This window comes from Passer domesticus, chromosome 1 (genome assembly GCF_036417665.1).
Source record: "Passer domesticus isolate bPasDom1 chromosome 1, bPasDom1.hap1, whole genome shotgun sequence".
Classification (NCBI taxonomy): domain Eukaryota; kingdom Metazoa; phylum Chordata; class Aves; order Passeriformes; family Passeridae; genus Passer; species Passer domesticus.
In genome coordinates this window covers 86,672,735-86,689,380 of record NC_087474.1, presented here as the reverse complement: position 1 = coordinate 86,689,380, position 16,646 = coordinate 86,672,735, and the positions used below count along the sequence as shown (strand labels likewise).

Here is a 16,646-nt window from a genome sequence, read left to right as displayed (position 1 = left end):
GTCTTAGTTTCTTTAAATCTGCTCTTTTACTCCTAAAGTGAAATCCTGGCAGTTTTGCTCTGGAGAAAACCACCAGAAATTAACAAGAGGTCAGTCTTTCTCTGCTTTATAGGGGGTTTGAAATGAGTTTTCACATACAAATGTGTATATTTTGTCAGAAATAGCAAGACTTACTAAGCAAGATGTTTCTGAAACATTCCCCAGGGTCTTCTGATTTCAGTTAACAGCTCTATGAATCAAAACAAGTGCCAGGCTTTCCTTACAGACAAGTTTGAAAAATGTGACTAATTTAATTTCTAATATTTATAATCTAGCTGAACTGATATGAAGAATTCTGCATGCCCATTGCTTGCCCTTTTTAAACCAAATTATGCTCAGTGATTCTCATCCAAATGTACTGCTTGGCAGCCTTTATTGGTGTCAAGGATTCACGCCAGTAACCTGAAAGAAGTGAAAGGGAAATGCCCTTGTCTACAATAGGAAAATGCTCTATGACACCAGGACAGGCAGGGATAAGGCCTGTCACACCTGGAGACTGCAGCAGTGTGCATGTCATCCCCCTTCCTCCAACAAATCATTTCACCCCCTGCTTTTCTAGCCATCATTTCTCCAGTCATTTGCACCATCAGTTTTGATGACAACAGTTTATTAAACAGATTTTCAACCTCAGAATTTATGTGCTTCCAGCACATAAAGCAAGGAGCATTAAAATCTGTGCATATCCTGCCCAAGGACCTGGAGCATCAAGCTCCACTCACCTAAAAGCCTATTTCAAAGGAAGAAACCCTCTACATTTTTCTCTAGCATGTTTTCTCTAGCCAGCATGGAACAACTGGAACAGGTTTGGGTTGAAACACACACAAGTTTGATGCCTGCTTTGTTTTGGAAGGCGCTCCCTTACTGTCCCAGAGTACTTGTGTCCAGATAAACACCATAAAAATACAGGACAATAAAAACAAAGAATTTGCCACAGCTATGATTTATTTGGGGTTTCTACTGTATGGCTATGGCAAGTCAAGGAATATTTCAATAAACCTGAAACAACAGCAAGTGTTTCACATGTCCGAAGTTCTCCTGGCCTTTTTCCATACACCCACCCCAAAATCCCAGGAATAGCCTTTAAAAATTATTAACACTGCTGGTGCTAGAAAAAGAACATGGGTATATTGCAACAATCTTCCTGCCTCAAAAAAGTTCTGCTGCAAACTCCATGCCAGATTTCACTGCAAGCTCAGTAATGACATGCTGGCTCCTTTTACAGTCTCTACAGGTCTGAACCTGAAAGCACTGCATTTACCAGCAGCAATCATTTACACCATTAGCTGATCACTTCAACTCCTACTACTGCATCTGACCTGCATCACTCATCTTGCAGCCCTGAGTATTTCAGATAAGAGACAGACAGCAAAATTAGCCACTCTCATGCCACTGGTTAGAGTTTCCTGTGCTAAAAATAGTACTGCATAGAAGGAACACTGTAATTTTAGAAGTCTTCTACTCTACCAAAACAGTCAAAGCAGGAGCCTCAATAAATGAATGTGAAAATGCTTTTGTATTTATATGCAGCCTGTCACCCAGCTTACTTTACAAGCAAGGGCATCCCAAGGACATGTTTAAGACTGCAGCCCATTTAAGAGCCATGAGGTAGTGCAGTGCTACACTGACTATTTGCACTAGTGTTTAAAGATTTCAACTAGGTCAAAACACTGTTGAATTAGATCCATCCACAAAATGCTGCAGTTGTTTTTCAGGTCCTGCTTGACTATATTCAGCAAAGAGAAGAGCTGGAAGTAGCTACTTTGTTGGGGGGAAAGATGCTCAAATTATTCTGACTGGCTTGCTATGATTTCAATGCTTTCATCAGCAACAATAAAATCACAATTGCAGGGCTATTTAATATAGGTTTTATTAGTTATTGTCCCTGTACTCTTGCATTTCAATCTTTCTGTTTGGTTTGTATGGACTACAACTATCCCTGAGTAAATATACAACAGCCTCTTTGTGAACCTTCCTTTTTAAAGGTATCCATAATTTCATCTAAAGGAAGCCAGGATTTGCTACCTCTCTCATATGGGCCCAGAGGAATGCTAGCTACTCAGAATGACTTATTTCTTACACACTGGTTACAATTTCATGGAATAGAAACGGACTGTTAAAGGCACAGGCTTAAATGCTGGAGAGACCAAAGTTTTCTAAGGGCATATTTAGAGCTCTGTAAGTGATTGCCTAAACTTTCAGCTGAAGTGAACCCTTGTTGTTTGAATACATTATTCAGGACCTCCATTGAAATTCACAGCAAGTCCCATGGGCTGTTTGTCCCAGAACTGCAGGACCATCCATGTGAGACAGGCAATTAAAAGCATTTGGGAAACAGGGATTTAAGGTTTGAAGCCTTGCTGGCAGGGTCTCAGCACAGTGACAGAAGGTGTGACTCGCAGCACAGACCCCAGCTGGAACTTTTCATGGACCCTCCTTTCCACCTGTGTGTAATCTGCTGCCATTTCATCTGAGGTCGTCCTCACTAAAGCCTCCAGTCCCTGCAGACTAAACCCCAATCTGGCCTCATTCTCCCCACATTGTGAGTAATCAGCAGGCTTCTGAAGAAAATCAATCAGGCTGCCTGAGCCCCAGACCTACCATGAAGAAACATGCTGTGAGGTATTAATTGCAGGGACAGCTATCCTTCCTTACCAACCCCATGTCAAGACAACCAACACCAGCATCTCCATTGTTCATTAGATGTTAAGAAGATTTGTGCACACACCACTCCACATCTGCTGAGGCTGCACACAGACCAGCTGCAGGGAGAAACCCTGACCCTCCATGTCATCTAATAACTTATACAAACTGAGACATCACCCTTTTTTTTTTTCTGGGGGAGTATTTTTTTTTCTTGTTTTAATTTTTCCACTGTACTGTCACTTCTCTATGACAGACTTTGTATCCATATCTTACAAGATTTTTTTTTTTTTTGTCATTTGACAATTTACTGTCAGGCTGGGCACATAAATGCATTATTAAATGCTTAAAAGCAGTAAAACATGTTTTACCATGGTCTCTCTAACAGGATTTCTTCAGACAATGGTAGTTGGTATCAAGCATTCATTCCCAAAAGAGACAAAGGTTCATCACAGAATAGAAAACTAAGATGGAAATACTTGAGAGAACATGTTTAAGATTAATTTCCTCTTGCACAGCCAAGGCTGACATGGCTGTAAAATCTTGTAGCAATCTGTGTAAGAACCTAATCCTGTGTGTTTCTAGTACCTGGTGCACTGTTACCCTTGAAACCCTCCAAGAAGCCAGTTCTCACTGACATGCTAACACAGGATCACTTCAGCAGTACATCCCCAAATGGTATTGCAGATAACTTTGATCGCAAATTTTCTTTGCTCTCCGTGGTGACCCAAAACTGAGCAACCTCTTTTCAGACCACAGCTGCACACAAGGGAAGAGAGGATAGAGAGTTATTGCCCCCTTTTCTTTAATGCAGGTTAAGTGAAAAGGATGGGGTGGAAGAACCTCACTTGCAGCTCATGGGTGGAGGGCTCTAACACTGCATTCCACAGAGCGACAAGGGACATCACTTGTAGAGCACAAGAAGAGTAGAAGAGGATTCTGAATCCAAATCTGACTTTATTCCCATCTTCAGTTTTGTGCACACACCTGCTGCTTCTCTAGATCTCATCACACACTATCTTTTTAGGATCCCATGTCCAAATGCCATTTACTTCTTGATATTCTTCCATTTTGAGGCATTGCTTTAAAGAGAATACTTAAAATTCACTGCTATATCAGAAGTCAATTCAGTGATTTGTGAGCAAACCTGTGCTGTGTGTGACACAACAATCATGAATCACACCTCTGCAAACTACAAGATTTAGAATAATAAAAGTGTCAGTTGGCTTTAGCTGATTTAAATGTGGAATGTTCCTGCTTGTTGTAAGGCCCCAAGGGCCTGCAATTTCATAGCTAAAATAACTAAAATAAAATTCAAGAAACATTAAAAAGTCAGCACTGATCATACCCCCTTTTCAATACTGAGGCCACCAGCAGTTTCTGCAATGCATTTTACCCCTGCACACAGTTCTTTCATTCCATGTAAGATGCCTACAAAGCACAAGGCTGACGTAATGCTCAGACTTGCTGCTCCATGCTTTCTCAAGCAAGGAAATGTTTCAGAGCCATTCCTCTGCCGAGAAAAAGTATGTGGTTTTATAAAATTTTCTCCTAAGTAGCCCTTTCTCCTCTCCTTCCTGTACCGAGCCTGTTGTTCGAAAGCCATAATGGGAAATCAGCCAGGCTTAAATCACGGCCAATATCTGATATGTGCAAATGAGGAACGCCACGAAATATTCAGCCGAGCAGCTTTGTGTTGCTAGGACACCCGAGGTCGGGCAGCACTGAAAGGGCAGATTATTCCCACCCCAGCACAGGGCTCCATTCACAGCTGCCTCTGGGCTCTGCTACCCAGCCCTCCCGGAGCATCCCTGCCTCCCAGCTCCCTGCGCTGGCCCTTGCCACAGTGCCCAGCACACAAGCCCCTCTGCACCAAAAATGCCCCAGTGGGCTGCACATGGCTCTGGCTGATTTGGATAATTTCCAAAGGCTTGCTTCAGCCTGAGGGAGCCCAGGGTACCAGGGGGCTGTTCCAGACTGGGGATCCAGCAGACTTGCAGTGTGTGGTCTGGAGATCTCCTTTAAGTATCAGGAACCCTGTAACACTGCATTTAAGACCATTTTTAAGTCTAGAGATGGGAAATTCAAATTTACAGAGGTGATGGAGATCCCTGTGACCAGCACAGATGTTTACCTAGCTGACAGCAAGAATAGCATGATGGTCCACGTGAACAGCCCAGCTCAATCCCATGTAACTAGTGTGTTAATTACTACTGCATCTTCTATCTCAGTACATCTCAGAAAGTGTCAGTCTAATTTTGGCATTTTTCCTAGAATCTGAGCTGCTGTTCTTGTATTCCTATACATTTTTACATTATATACTCAGGACTTGCTTTGCAGATCTGCAACTGACTAGACAAGAGACAAGAAGAGTGAAATGTGTGTACGTGTGTGTTTGCAGGGCAGGGGCAGAAAAAGAAGGCAGTTGTTTGTTCTTGCATACATTAAGTTCACAGGAAAAGGCAGTAAATATGTTCTCCTTAGACAGCTTTGTTATAACACAACAGTCCTATCCCATTGTCCTGCTGAGAGTTGGAGAGTCTTCTCTTTCAGTTCTTTGATGTTTCTGAGAACTACAACAAAATCAAAATAGGTATTTCTGGTAATGCTGAAATTTCCAGTGTAAGTCAAACAAAAAGCCCCTTTACTGATTTCTTCATATTTTATATAAACACAAGGTGGAGGAGCTGTGGATTACAGCTCTCCATGCTGCTCCAGAGGCCACACACAGGTGAGTCAACATCACCCTGGGCCAGAACAGCAGGAAGCTCCTGTGTCTTCTGCATTGATATTAATTGCATTCAGTAGAGAAAACACCCCACCACTGTCACATCATCGCACCAGGTAATGCATTGACAAGCATTAATATGACTTTTTTGTTCCAATTCCTATACAGCTGTGAAGTAAGAGTTAACTATGGAGTAAATTCACTTTGCTTTATTAGCATGGTGCAGGGTTATCCAAAATGAATGGCAATAAACCTCCTTAATATCAATATGATAATCAAAGTAGCTATTAACTGATTTATCTACACATACATATCTAAAGAGTGAGAGAAAGAATGAATTATAATAAATGGTAACAGCACATCAGGATCTAACTAATCTAACATTCAACTGCCTTCTGAGTGACTTAATTGTGATGCCACTGCTCATCTCCTCCAAGCAGAATTCACAGCCATGGATGCTGGTCAACAGCCCTTTGTTTCAGTAAGGTTTAGCTCCATCTTCACTTAGGTACATGAACCACACTTTTGATTGACTCTATCAACTTTTAAGATGATTTTGTGGAGAAAACTCCTGCCCTTACCCATGATCTTACAATCTGTTGTGACACATTCAAATAAGATATTGTCTCTTCTTGTCCTGGAAGTAGATTTTTTTCTATCCCTCTTCCATATTTTCTGATCATGGTGAAAACAGACTGTTGAGACTCCATGAGTGATTAAGTGCATTTTCACTGCTGCTTCATCAGCACTCTTTCTCAGGGAACTGGCCAGCTGCATGGAACACACATGACTGGAAGCAATAGATGTACCAAGTCTTGTCTTCTCTGCACAGATGATTTGTGACTTTAGGCTGGGCATGCACTGTAAGGGAGCTGCACAAATGTCTCTCCCCTTCACAGCTGTGTGATAAGAGGTATTATGACTCCAGGTGCTCTGTTAGGTGCTGGCCAAAGCAGCATCAAACCAGTAATAACTTAAGCAAAGCATTTACATGTGTGCTTAGAGCTCATTGAGGCCAATAAGATGTACATGTCCTGTAAGAACCAGGCTGATTTGAGATGCACTATGTTGTGCATGCCAGGGGTCACAGGGAAATGCAATTTTAGATGGCTGAACAGCCATTTCTTCCCTGAGAAATTCCTAGGCTAGCTTAAGTATACAACCCAACATAACCCTTAATACTTGACTCAGACGGGAACACTTGAGATAAAATCAGCTTTCCTAAAAGCAATTTTGTTTGACATGTGAATTGCGTGCCTACATTAAAAACTTCCTTGAAGCTAATTTAAGTGCTGCACCACTTCTAATAAGAATCTTCATTTCTCCCTTTGAAATACTACTTTTAATTGATGAGGCTGGTCACTGTTTCTTTTTGGCTAAGTATGAAGTATGCACAAACAGTGTGTTTGCCAAGCTGCAGATGGACACACTCATCATGCTAAATCTGGGGCAGCCATTCGTTTGAGAAAGCCAGTATCACAGATGATCTGGCTTGTATCTGGCTTTCTGAAAGTGGATGTCTTCTCTCAACCCACCTACATTATCTCTGTTTCACTAATAATGGTTTGGAGACCCCTCCAAAGCAACTACTTGCCACATCCTTAGAAGATTTCTAGATATACTGAGAGAGTGAGTTTCAAAAATGCCATGATTGATTACATCATGTAAACAGTGGAAATAGAACATAGCACTATCAGTATGGTGACAAACTTGCCTTCTCTACACCAGATATTGTATAATACTCACGGGTGCATGGCACAGTCCAAGGTGGCTGCAAAACAAAAACTTGCCAGTGTCCCAAATGATTTACATGGTGCAATGGGCTTCTTGGCAACCAGCACCTTCACAGAGGTGCTCGGGACCCAGCAACAGAACAAATACTGCCCACAAAGCCTGAGGAATTGTGCTGCTATCACCTCCCCAGCAAAGCTCCTGTAAGCAGCACCAGCTGCCCAGCTCCTTGATGTCTGAATCGGGAGTACATATTAGGAATGTGGAGAGAAGACAAACCAATAAGAGCAACCTCAAAAACATCATAATGTGTCAGCCAAAAACTTCCTGTAGGTTAAACTGACCACCCTTCCAGCTCTGATGATGTCCTCAAACTCAGACTTTACAGCTACTACATTCCACTTCATACAACTGAAACCACAACGTAACTGCTATGGACAGTGATAGGAATGAACCTGCCTTGCTACTGAGGTTTATGAACTGCCTAAACCCACCAGAAACAGTAAATTCTGAGTGTAAGACAGCAAAGATAAAACACTTTGATGCTCTTTGAGTAAATATTTTGTGTTTAATGCTTCATCTGATGAGGTGGCACCAGATGTTCTGAAGTGTACTTAACCCTTACAAATGGATCATAGTGAGGTTTCCCCTTTCCCCCTGAAGTCTTTGCTGCATCCTGTTAATAATAAATTAAGAAAACTCACATGTAAGTATGTATGTAAACAGATAGATACAGTCAAAGAGAAAAAGGTTTAGTAACTGATCCAAGTTCTACTCTTAAACAACATTACCTTCTCCTCTTCACACAGATTTTGTTCTGAGGGTAGCTTTGACAAAAATCTGTGAATAACTGGGACAGCACTCTAACTTTCACTAATCTGTTTTTTATGTTATAACCTCTGTTGTTAAGCTTTCATTTATGCTACAGGTTGTAAATACATTTTTTTGAATAAGCCAACAAATGAGAATCTAAATAAATCTTATCTTTTCTAAAACTAAGAAGATTTAGCAGAAGAAATACTGAATACATATCATCAATGTGCAGACAACAAAACCAGTTACATTTTGACCTACCACCTCTGCTACCACTTGGGGTTTAAAAGGACGTATTTTAACATCAGTGAGAGAAGAACAACTACAAGTTATGGCAACACTGTTTCCTGGTCCCATAGGCACTTTATCAGATCGTGTACCCTCCATCTAGATTTGCAAGGCAAATCTAGGGCTGCACTTCTTGAGACCAGAATAAAACTCCCATAGACTTCAATGATGCAGGATCAAACCCATTCCCTTCATAACAGGTTCTCTCAAGCAATTTTATCCTAATTTTCTACCCCGTGGCTGAATTCTAATGTTTGCAGAGACAAGCACTTTAAGTGGGAAAGCAAGGCACAAAGTGCAGCTCCCAGAAGCAAAGGCAATCAGTGGTGAACGGCACTATTTTACCTGCTGTATTAGAGGGCTATTTCATTGGGGGCAGAAGGGAGAGTTGACACAGCAAAGAAGGTCAAAATATACCAACTGCTATGCTGTCCTTTCCATTACTACTGGAGTAATTTTTTTTCCCCAGGCATATTCCATTTCCTGTATTTCTACGGCAAAAAAATTACCGTTTCAAGTGTGCCCCATCAAAGTTTCTCCAGGAAAACAACAAAATTAATTGAGACTTCTGGGTTCTGAAGTTACCTTGCTTGACTCCCCCCATCCCGAATACACTTTTCCCCAGTATTACTTTTTTATCATGCAATCAATGCAAGAATACATGCCTTATGCCTTAAAAAATGGCAGGAATACTATAATCCTTAGCTTCACATAGCTGGTTTTCCTGAATATACACTATGGACTGATAAACAGAAAAGATCTTTCCCCAGAAAGCAGCCCATCACTACAACAGAGGTCTTCCCCCATCTCCACACACAGCTCTGCTTCTGTCGACTTTTTCCCAGCTCTGCAAACAATCACCCCTTTAACTTTCAAACAAAGTGTGATTTATTAAAGCAGACTGCTTGGCAGCAAAGCTCTCCTGGTGTTCAAAAATATGATTAGACCAGTAAATTTAGTTCTTTTGTCATAAACTCGATTCTGCATGCATTTACCCTCTTTAAAAGAAAATACAAGTTCAGAAACATTTCCAGTACAGCTTGCTGAGTCAAACTCCAGGTACTTTTTGTACTTTTCCTACAAGTCCACTGCAGCTTCAAGTATGCTAGACTAAAATAATTAAAAAACCTGCATGAATTAAGCCCCTTACCTTTTAAGACGTTTTCCCCCTTCAGTGTTCGTCCATTGTGAAAAACTGAATCTTTATCAGTTTTTTTTTGCAGCTATGCACACATACACACACACAGAGACACACACAGAACAGAGCTTTCTTCAGCTCTGGTATTTCAAGTCTTTCATGTGATATCTTTGGCTGTACTTGCTTAATTCATTCCTGCTGCTACTCAAAGGAAGTCAAGCCTAGCGAGGGCTGGCTCTACAGCAATCACTGAAGATATTCCTGACTAACAGGACACGAGGGCTAATCTCACCTTATAGGCAGCAAGAATGTAAATATATTTCACAGCCAGCAAATTCCTAAACATTAAGAGATAAAACGCACAATATCCCTATGACACAGCTTTGCAAGGAAGAGATGTGTGAACTTTAAAGTTTTTGCTAAAGAACAATGCTCTGTACGCCAGCGATGCTTTTGGAGCTCTAGAGATGTCTATTTATCATGGACTGTGCATGTTCCCTTCGAGTAGTTACCATGAGAACACAGCAAACAGGATTTGAATGTAAATTGCCATTTAGAGATGGGGGGCACTATTTTTTTTGGTAGTACTTAAAGAAGAAAACTTCCAGAGCTTGATGAAGTACACAGTTTTTCAACACATACATTTGCATGACAATGTTTGCAATTCAAATGCTTGGTAGAGCGCACAAGAAGGAAGAAAAGCCAAGTTCTTTGCTGGTATTTATAAAAAGCAAATACTTCAGACTTTGGATCAGTAGTTGCAGCTCCACGACTGTCAATTTATGCCACATAGCCACATATAAAGGAATTCATAAGCCACAAAAAAATCCATCAGGTGGCACAACACACAAGAATTATTGTAGTGACTGAAGTCAGCTGTAGGCAGTAAGATCCTCTGCTGCGGGCAGATCAGTTGCTGAAGCAGTCAAAATCTTTGTCACTTCTAGATATTACACTGAACTACACAGCAAATATTACACATTAAAAATATCCCATTCCTAGGCATTTGATTTTTCCACAGAATTGTTCTGATACTTTGCCATCTGGGCCACCCTCATCCAAGTCCCTCCCAAAGCAGCAATTGCTCCCCACGTGTCCCTCCATCCTGCTTACATACTGCCACAGTTACTATCCAAAATACAGAAATTGCTCCTACCACTTGTGGACAGAGTCCTACCAAATGGTACATGCTGCAAAACAAGCAAAACTCTTGCTTGCCTGCTCTGCCTGGAGCTGGGTGCAACCTTTACAGCACAGTGTCTGCTCCCTTGCCTGCAGCATCCCATCTCAGCTCTCTGTCCCTAGCCTTAAACAGCTCAATTTTAAACCCCTTAACCATGGTCACTGAAAGACAAACCCTAATACACTTAGCAAAGGAATGCCTCGTCAGCCCTGCTTAGCAGACAACAAACCTTGATGAAGAAGAGGAACATGCCTTGTCTGGGTGACTGCCCGGAGAGTGGAATGACCTACTTCAGCCCAGCAAGCAGGGATACGCTGAGATGGGGACAAAGGGACAACCCAGTGGCTCTCAGGCAGCATAACTAAGAGAAGAGGCTGCACCACAGCAGTGATGGGAGTGAGGACACTGAAGAGAGGCATGGCTTACATACAGCACGAAACACCTTGCTCTTTCAGACAGGGATTCAGATTCACACGTTACATTACTGCCAGCACTCTGTGAGCGGGAGCAATTGCTTTCCTCACACCCACTCTCCTTGCCACTTTTACCTAGGGAATGAGTCCTCTAGCGCCTGACCTAATTACTCAAGTGATGTGTCAGAAAATGATGCAGCTGGGATGTACTCCACAAGTCTTGATTGGAAGCTATGTAATTCTGCAAAACCCAAGGCGACAAGATCCAGGCAGCTGAATTAAGTGGCGTTGGCCAGGCACGACACCACACCTTCCGACTGCGCCTTCCTGCTTGTGAATAATAAAGCCTCATGAGCTAGTTAAAGGGTAAGGAGGATAAATAGTTTGCAATTGTTGACCTGCTAGATCAGGCCAACATGCTGTGTTTTTGGGAAACAGTTGCTCTTCTCCCAAATGATGAGCCTGAGCAGCAGCTCCCTGAGTCTGACCCAAGCTGCCCAAGCAAAAGCAATCTGTGCTCACAGCCTGTGGCTCTGCTGCCTCCAGAAGCAATGACAGCAGTAATTGGCAGCCAGAAAGCTTTCTTAAAGTAAGTATTTATTGAGAACAACTGAGATTAAAGGCAGATTTTAAGACAATAAGGATCTCTAATATATAAGCTCCTTATACAGCTGTAAATTAATACTGCTAGACCTTAACTTTCTACAGACAGCCCCACACACACCCAGCAGCTCCACCTGGGCTACATTAGCTATTTCCTCTACTTTCAAAGTATGACAGAGTAACTATTAATGTGACCAGGCTATCTATTACCTTTTCCTTATGGACAGCAAGTCAAATTTACCCCATGATCTGCTAGCTCCCAGTACCAGACACCACTGCAGCTATGCTGCAGCAGAGCTACCTCAGGGCTTAGCAACTGACTAAACCATACAGACACCTCCATTTAGGGCCTAACACTTTTTTAGCTTTTAACTGCTGGGCTCAGCATCTTTAAAAACCCAATAAGGCAGATGCTCCCCTGTAAGGAGACCCAGAGTCTGCTGAATGTCACTGTATAAAGCAAATGCTTGGTATACAACTACATGGGCATAGAAGTTTGGAACTAGAGCACCTTATTAAGGATAATTTTTTAAAATAAAGACTTCTGAAAGTAAAGTTATCCACATGCTTAGCAATCCTGTGCTTCAGGTACAGTAGAATACCCTTGAAGTTCAGAGCTTCTCTCCCTGAATCTTTCAAGATTATGTGTCAGTGCTCTTCCCAATGCAGTATTAGACTTGCACTTTTCTCATCCACATTTCTGAAAAAAAAAACCAAAACCAAAAAAAACAAAAAAAAAAAACCCAACAAAACAACCCATCTCCCTAGAAGGCAAACTCAGTATTTCATACAGTCGAATCTCAATATGACACCACTGCAATTCCAGCTTGACAACCAGCTCACCTACTGCACTTGTACCTGCTTTACACCCTGCACACAATCACCCTTGCAGATGGGGTCAAGCTCTGCTATCACTGTTCCTTTGCACTGCATTCCTGAGCTGTACTTCTACCTGGTGTTTAGGCTGGTATCATGCTAAACTTACATTTGTAATGATTCAGAGCTATTTTAAGAACACAATTTTAATTCAGGCGCCAAGCAAAATAGGTTTATATCTTATTTCATATTAGAGGACAAACTGCTTGCTATTCCAGGGTGTCTCATGGTCATTAATAACCTATGCCTCAAAGTACACTGCAGGTGCCAATAGCCATACCTTGATCCCTTCAAATGGCTCTGTCCCCAGAAGCCATGTTAACAATCTTATTGCCTTGATACTAATTTTCCTAGAATGAATATGGAGCATGATAGGACTCTAAGAGCAGTAGACCTCATAGAATTTATTACAGACTTTTTTCGACCAGTCTTCCTTTGAATTGCTAAGGCATTATCAGTTTCATTTTTACTGTTGCTCCCTGTAGCCCCTACCCTGCAGTAGCTTTATAATACAGGTTTAATTTTGCCTCACTTATTTACCCAAAGTAATTATATTTTAAGATTTAAAAAAAAAGTCAATATAAAAACCTGAAGAGAAACAGAATTGTCCCTTTAGAGATCACAAGGTCTTAGAGAAGGCAGCTTTTATCTTGACAGTGACAAGACCATCACTACAACAGAGGAATGAGACAATAAATGAGCAGACAGACATGAGTAGGGACCTTGCAATCCTGTTGCCTGGTGGCACACATCAACACAAGTTTTCCATAAAAACAATTTAAAAAGTGAAATTTTTGTCTACATCAAATACTTCATGTGAAACATAATTAAGCCAGAATTTTGTCTATCAGGACCAAACTGGCCTTAGATCCGTAACCAAAGAGAAGTGCATGCACCTATTTATGTGCAGGAGAGAATGGCCACATCTGAACCTGTTCAACTCTCAAGAACAGGGGATTATAAAAACAAGCTGTAATAACTGAGGTTTTGAGAGACCAGAACAGCTGAGGCGGATGCTGGAGGTGGGGCCACTTGCTATGATTATACCAGTATCATGCCACTGGAGATTATGCCAATGTATTTTCAAGAAATAGCCTAAATAGAAAAGGGAACCTGAGAAAGCACTTGAGCCAAGCTGCACAAGGCTGGCTGCTTCTGGGCAACAGGAAAACTTCTGCCTCTGAAACAGCTTGAATAGGAAGTTTAGATCTTAAATTTACTCTGATCTGTCTCCTGAATAGCACCAAGGCATAGCAACTTATTAATAGCAGCAAGCTGGAAGAACACTCAGCTGATGATTTTAGTAATGGCTGCAGATTCTTTTAAAAATACAGTCTTTTTTTTTTTCTTGTTGGTTTGGTTTTGTTGTTGGCTTTTTTTTTTTTGTGGTGGTGTTTGTTTTTAATTCAAAGTATGCAAAGAAAATGAGAAAGAGATCAGAAAAGGCAAGGTTGCAGGGAGGAATCATTATCAAATAAAACAGGAGACAGAAAAAGAAACATGAAACTAAGAAAGAGAGAAAGATGTGCTAAAGTTCAAAGGGATGAAATAATACATAGTTCTGCCAGCTGCAGTGAAGATAAGGAAAGCTGAGGAGAAAGACACTTCATTAGCAGAAAACACTCATTAAGCATACCAAGTGGAAAAGTTTCCATGTTATGGATAGTTCAGAACAGATTGGAAATTGTGAAAACAGATACCCTGATTGTTCTGGGGTCTCCCAAAGATTAATGGGTCCTCTGTCCTTCTGTCTGAGGCCTGCCTGCCGAAATGTCTTGTGACAAAAGGTCACGTACTCCATGCGCTCCCTTTAGGAAATTGCACTAATGAGTGTAGAACCTGCTTTCATATGTAAATGTTCAGTGGTTTATTGCTTAAGCTGAATTGTTTTTGCCTGCCACTGCAACATATTTAAAAAATGAACTTTAGAAAAATTAAAACAATGAAATAATTACTGTAAATTATCACATCTGCTACCAACATGAATACGCTTCAATATCTAGAACAGCAGAGAAAGTAGCTTGCTATACATTCTGCTTTTCAAAGGCTTGAATTTGACTTCTATTTACTTAACTTCATTCACCTACAGAATTCAAACACATTTCTTGAGTTCCCCTCCAGTTACAAAGGATGTTCACCAATAGGTGTGTCCCCTATATGTATCCAGTCTGTATCCAGATGGAGAGGCTTGGCTCGCAATAAGAGAATTTCAGCTCTCTCTTTGATGAATCTCTCTGGTCCAGCTCTGTTTTAATGCTGTATATTAAAAAAAAAAACCAAAAAAAACCAAAAAACCCCCCAAAACCAACCAAACAGAAAAAACCAGTAAAACACCCCTTTCTTCCACACAGGTATTTGGCAAGCACTGTTTGAGTACCTTCCGAGTGACATTTATCATTCCATATCACCATGACTGCAGATGGAAAACACAGAGGAAAATGCTCAGTGAGGACCTTTACTTTCTTTTGATCCAAGTTTACTCCACTTCAAAATCTTTCAAGCAGTTTATTTTTTTCCTAGGCAAACCTCCCAACAGTGAATCCCAAAGGTGCATTTTGGGGACACTTCCCTGAATGAAGAATGCCATTGACAAGCATTATATATGGCTTTCCTTCTCATTTTCAGTCAAGTCTTCTACTGAATCAGCTACAAAAGAGAAGCTCTGTGACACTTGACTCTTGTTCTTCAAACAGTATTTCTTATTTAGTAAAGTCATTAATTCAAGTTAAATCTGCAATCAAACAAAGGCAAATGGAAAACAAGTACAACCATTTTTGCATAAGGTTTCTGTGAGATTTTATATGTATATTGAAACAGATTGTCTACAGAAATCTCCCAGTCTCTTCCTGCATGCACTCCTGCAGTTAGAGGTGGTCCACAGAGACTGTCTCAAGCTTTTTCTCCTTGCACAGCTGCTAATTCTGTGAGAACTGTGTTTTAGTGGTAGTAAAATATGTGCACAGATACAGTAACACGCCAAAATTGCCAGGGATGAAACATTTTAGTGGGAAAAGACTGGAAGAACAAGGAATATAGGAGTGGGAACTCAGTGTTTTCCTTGTTATGGAAATGCAACAAGTGCCTGGTTCTTGCATCAATCACAGCAAATCCTTGTCCCTTTGCTACTGTGCAGATGAGCATTATTAGTCAGGTATGAAAAGACAGATAAGGAAAACCTGAGAGTTTGTTACTGAAATCCTTCTGTTTAAGGGTCATGGGGCTTCCAGACAGAAACAAGAGAAGGGAAGCAGACAAGCTTTTCAAAACTGCCTTCCTTCTGTGATCAGGGACTTTGCTAAACATGCAAGCTCACAAATCCCAGCTACAGGCCAGGGCTCTGTCATCCACGTGGGTTCAGCCATCTGGGTGGCTTCACACCTCAGAGCACCTCTTAAACACCTCAAGATACAGAAAGTTGTTTTTATTTGCTTCCAGGCTGCTCCCTCTTGCTAAGGTGCCCAAAATCTGCATGTTATTTGGCACATCACAAATAGCAGAACAGTCAGCAAATGAAAACATGTCAAGTCAAGGATGTACTGTCCAGGTGGCACAAAAACCTACAAAGAAATCCACACATCTGTTTTGTTAGTATCCTGATTACCTAGGCAGCCCAGAAAAATGGAACATGTAAATATGGATTTATAGTAAAGTCACCAATCTCTGAGTTGCCATGTGAAAACCATAAATGAGATTCACTAGCACTTCTGGCTGTTGTATTTTTGACAAAAGCAGACCATGCCTGAATAACAGTCTATTATGCCCAAAACAGATGTGAAAAACCCCATAATACCAGAACCAGGCTAACATTACTAATTTAAATGACTACTGTACCATTACCACTTCATTTCTAGAGAGCCCTCCAACATATTTAGGCAAATCTTGACACTGCCTTTCATTATCAGTAACTCAAAAGACAAGTTGATATTGTAAGGCTTAGTTTCCAAGCCTGTTTTAAAAACAGAAATCTGAAACAGAACAAAACATCCAGCCTGTACAATTCTAGGCATTTTCATAAATTGAAAGACCAAGAGTCTGACAACAGAGTCATTCACATCAGTTTTTCTATACACATCTGAATCACTGCCTCTAGTGACCTAAAACAAACTTTGCAATTTTGATATTTTCTCCCTAACAAGGCTCTCACAGAGTTGTCACACAAAAAGTGCAGCCTTCTTCCTTCTGTTTATAACCTTC

At 41.0% G+C, this 16,646-nt stretch overlaps 1 protein-coding gene across 1 annotated transcript in view; it reads right to left on the bottom strand.

Annotated features, from left to right (window-relative positions):
- Positions 1–16,646, bottom strand: part of MYO10 (myosin X) — a 172,636-nt gene that overhangs the window by 34,074 nt on the left and 121,916 nt on the right. The window lies entirely within an intron of this gene.